The sequence below is a fragment of the Lynx canadensis genome, chromosome X (genome assembly GCF_007474595.2).
Source record: "Lynx canadensis isolate LIC74 chromosome X, mLynCan4.pri.v2, whole genome shotgun sequence".
In the NCBI taxonomy this organism is placed as follows: domain Eukaryota; kingdom Metazoa; phylum Chordata; class Mammalia; order Carnivora; family Felidae; genus Lynx; species Lynx canadensis.
Genome location: NC_044321.2, coordinates 119,731,029 through 119,736,015, shown reverse-complemented (window position 1 = coordinate 119,736,015; position 4,987 = coordinate 119,731,029). Strand labels below are relative to the sequence as shown.

Genomic DNA, 4,987 nt, shown 5'->3' with positions numbered 1-4,987 from the left:
GACCTCCTCATTCTTTTTCCCACTTTTAAATTGGGTTGTCTTTTTATTATTGAGTTGAAAGAGTTCTTTATATTACCTGGATAAATTTTGGTTATGGATATATGACGTATAAAGTTTTTTTTTTTCCTGTTCTGTGCATTCATTTCTGTCTCTTCACTTTCTTCATGAGGTCTGTTGAATCACAGGGTGTTTTGTTTTCCTGTTTGTTTAATTTTTTAATGTTTGTTTATTTTTGAGAGAGAAAGAGAGAGGCAGTGCAAGTGGGGGAGGGGAAGAGAGAGAGGGAGACACAGAATCTGAAGCAGGCTTCAGGCTCTGAGCTGTCAACACAGAGCCTGACACAGGGCTCTCGAACCCATGAACCATGAGATCATGACCTGAGCCAAAGTTGGACACTTAACCAACTGAACCACCCAGGCACCCCTGAATCACAGGGTTTTAATTTTGATGTCAATTTATCAAATTTTCCTTCTACTGTTTCGGCTTTTATTGTCATACCTAAGAAACTATAGCCTATTCAAGTGTCATGAGGATTTTTGCCTGTGTTTCTTCTAAGAGTTTAACAGTTTTAGCTCTTATGTTTAGGTCTATGATCCATTTGGAGTATATGATGTGAGGTAGGGGTCCAAATTCATTCTTTTGTGTGTGGATATCCAGTTGTCAAAACACCATCTGTTGAAATAACTATTGTTTCCCATTGAATGTTCTTGACACTGTTCTCAATAACAAATATCTCTAGATATATGGGCTTATTTTTGGACTCTCACTTCTACTGGATTGATCTGTGGGTGTATCCTTATGCCAGTACCACACTGTTTTGACTGCTGACAAAGGCAGCAATTTCAGACTATAAAATAGAAAACTGAGGAGCTTGACAAAGACACTGGGAAAAGTTTCCTGGTAATAGCCAAGATGTGAATGGTCTTCAAGGTGCATAAAAGACAACTGTTGAAAAGAAGTGGGGTGATTAGCATCTCCATAGACAAACATAGTCACATTATCTTGGAAGAATTTTAGGTAAGACATCCAAAATATTAGGCAACAGTGAAATATAGGCAAGAACAGAATGAAACAAAGAATGAGAGTGGCTAAAGGGCAGGGCTTGGAGGAAACACCCTCTGCCTGCCATGTGTGCAGATGATGAGAAAGAATGGTGGGTCAGTTCAGGAAAGCTCTTGAAAGGGTTGTTGAGAAAATTCCCACTCTCTCCAACCAGACCTTCTTGGTTTACCCAGCACCTCCACCCCCAGGGAGGAGCCAGGAGTGATTCTTTGTGATGTCTAAGCTCACACCCACCCACCCAGCATATCCCCTACTGGCTGTGGCAAGTGCCTAACTGAACAAACAAAGCCAAAGGGTGTGGCTCCTCATTGTACCACTAAGGGGTATTTTACAGTCTGGTCAGGAGCTCTGGAGAAGACCATTGGGAGGTTTCAACACAGCTAAAGTTACCAGGAAGCCAGAGGGAGTGAGCACAGTTATGAAACAACCAACACTAAGCACAAGACAATTAACCCCAAACACAAAACAGAAGAAGAGAAAGAACCACTATCAACCCAGATCCACAGGGACTGGCAAGGTGAGACCATCTCACCCAATTCCCTCCTCTTCTTTCCCTTTGATTCCCCTCCCCCAAGACTCCCACCCTTTCCTTGCCTGGCACAAAACTCCACATTAACCTGTGCCCCTTCTCATGAAACCTTCCTTTCCATTCAGTCCCCACCTTCTTCCTCCAACCCATTGCCCTTCTGGAATCACCCTGTTGCCCTTCCAGGTAAACAAGATACAGAGAGGAATAAAAAGACTGCTTTGTGGAAAGTCAAGAAAAAAATCCTCTTATATTAGTACAACAATTCCAAGGAAGGTGAAGAGAGTGAAAAAAGCCAAGAAGTTTCGGCCTTTTACAAAAATTGAGTAGTAGCCTACACTCAGATCACTGAGTTCAGGCCCAGAAGACCCTGCCGAATGACAATCCTACAAGGTCTAACACCATATGGAACAGAGATGATGATTAAAATAAAATCGTCAACCTTTGAGAAGCCTCTTATTCCAGGAGGTAGGTGTGTGTGTGTGTGTGTGTGTGTGTGTGTGAGAGAGAGAGAGAGAGAGAGAGAGAGAGAGAGAGAGAGAGTGCTATGATCATGAAGAAGAAGGGAAATAAGGGAAGAGAAGAGACAGGTTGTGAAAAGGGAGAAGGTGAGGTTCTGGAGAGTTGGGGGCCCACAGTGACAGGCCCACAAGTTAGCCAGACATTATGGATAAAGACTGGCTGAGAACTGAACACTGACACAAAATTTTCATTCTTAACATTTAACCAATAAGCAAGGAGGAAAAAGGGCTTTGTGTTTGTGTGTGTGTGTGTGTGTGTGTATGTGTATGTGTGTGTGTGACAACATCAGTGTTTAGATTGCCAGAAACTGAATGGGGAGAGGTGTGATATATGTTGGGTTAAAGGGTCACCCCCTAATAAAACATAGACAAAGAAACCACCTTTAGGCCACCTACTTCACAGCAGTGTTTCCTTTCCCCCATACTATGCAGGAAGCAACTAAATGCCCTCAGAAGAACCTTAATTCATCCTAATAAAAATTATTAACAGCATTCCCAAGGACTGTTTAGATGGTGTTTAGATGCCACAAACCCACTATAAATTAGGTGACTTTCTAGCTAAGAAAATTTTGGATGGAGCAGTGTCCTATCAGGTTAAGGAAATCTTTCTCCAATCACCAGCTGATTGTTAAGCTAAAAGAAGAGAGACTTTAGTGGCTACACACAACAAAGAATATAGATTTACAGAATTAGTTCAGAAAAGTCACCAAACCACCAAACAACAACATATCCCAATAACTGGATATCTGCATGCAAAGAAGTTAATCTGAAACTCCTTCACACCATATACAAAAAATAAATCAAAGATCTAAATATAAGAGCTAAAACTAATTCTTAGGAGAAAACATTTTGTAAATATTCATGACCTTGGACTAGGCAATGGTTTCTTTTTTGTTTAAAATTTTTTAATGTTTATTCATTTTTGAGAGAGACAGAGAGAGAGAGAGCGAGAGCTAGCAGGGATAGGCAGAGAGAGAGGGAGACACAGAATCCAAAACAAGCTCCAGGCTCTGAGCTGTCATTACAGAGTCTGATGTGTGGCTTGAACCCACAAACCGTAAGATCATGACCTGAGCCGAAGTCAGACACTTAACCCGATGAGCCACTCAGGCACCCCAAGGCAATGGTTTCTTATATATGACACCAAAAGCACAAGCAACCAAGGAAAAAATAAAGTAGATGTCATCATGATTAAAATCTCTGATGCACTGTAATTTAAATCTTCGGAGAAAATACTTGCAAATCATATATATCTGATAAGGATCTAGCATCCAGAATATATAAATAACTCTTTAAACTCAACAAAAAAAAAAGACAGAGAAGTCAACTAAAGAAGTGGGCAAAGGATTTGAATAGGTATTTCTCCAAAAAAGATAGAAAAAGGACAGTGAACTCATGAAAAGATGCTCAATATCACTGGGCATTAGGGAAATGAAATCAAAAGCACAGTTAGGTACCACTTCTAGATGCTTCTAAACATAATTAGGTACTGACTAAGATGGCTGTAATTTTTTTTTAATGGAAAATAACAACTGCTGGTGAGGATATAGAGAAATTGGAACCCTCATACATTGCTCTTTGTAATGTAAATTGGTGCAGGCAAGGTGCAAACCAGTTTGACAGTTCCTCACAATATTACACATAGAGTGGCTATATGGCCCAGCAAATCCAATCCTAGGTGTCTAACCAAGAGAATGGGAAACATATGACCACACAAAGACTTGTACACAAGCATTCATAGCAGCATTAGTCATAATAGTCAAAAAGTAACAACCCAAATGTCCATCAATTGAAGAACAAATAAACAAAATGTGATCTATCCATACAGTGGAATGTTATTCGGCCATTACAAGCAATGATGTACTCATACATGTGACAACATGGATAACCCTCAAAAGTGTTAGAAAGTTAAGTGAAAGAAGCCAGACATGAAAGACCACTGATTATATGATGTCATTCAAGGTATATAGCCAGAAAAGGGAATCCTACAGAGGCAGAGAATAGATTAGTGTTGCTTAGGACTGGAGTGGGGGAGGGATGAAAGAGGGTAGAGGGAACGAGAGCTAAATGGTACAGGGTTTCTTTTTGAGGTGATGAAAATATTCTGAAATCAACTAGAGTGACGGTTGCCCAGATCTGGATATATTAAAAACCATTGAATTGTCCACTTTAACGAGGTGAATTGTATGGGGTGTCAATTACATCTCAATAAAGCTGTTATAAAATCAACAGGAAAAAATCTCCAGCAAGAGTGCACTCTATTAATTTAGCTTGGTCTTGTGCCAAGGGTCTGGTACATCCAGACTGATGGTCCCACTGGACTGTTCCCGATGGGGAAAGAAGACATTTCCAACGAGGAAATTGGGATGCTAGTACCAAAAGATGGAGGGATGGATGCGTAAACCCCTCCCAAGAATTATAATTTTACTTGCAATAGAATCCTAACATACTACCATGGACTGCCAGGCCCTGGATGACCCGTTTCCACCTGACTTTCCAATGTCATCTTCTACTATTCCTTCTTTTCCTCTTTCTCCTCCTTGCTGTTCCTCCGACAACCTAAGCTCCTTCCTGCTTCACAGCATTTTTATCACTTGTTCCCTTCACCTATGATGCTTTCCCCCCAGGTCTTCGCAGGGCTTCCTCCTTCTCCCCATTCAGTTCTCAGCTCAAAGGTTATCTCGAGAGATGCTTTTTCTGACCACCCTCCTTCCAGTTGCTTGCCAATCTGCTATGTTGTCCTCATAGTCATCTGTCATTACTTGATGACATTTCTATCATGCTTCTGTGTTTATTTCTGTCTACCCTTCTCCCTTGATAGAATGCAGATGCCATGAGATCAGGGCCCATGTTTGTTCCATTCATCATGATAGTCCCA

The 4,987-nt window shown here is 40.9% G+C and overlaps 1 long non-coding RNA gene across 1 annotated transcript; it reads left to right on the top strand.

The window, feature by feature from the left end:
* Positions 1 to 632: 632 nt before the first annotated feature.
* Positions 633 to 2,033, top strand: LOC115507827. The gene is made up of 2 exons (XR_003966813.1): positions 633 to 1,579; positions 1,775 to 2,033. It is a non-coding gene; the product is annotated as an uncharacterized LOC115507827 (long non-coding RNA).
* Positions 2,034 to 4,987: the final 2,954 nt, after the last annotated feature.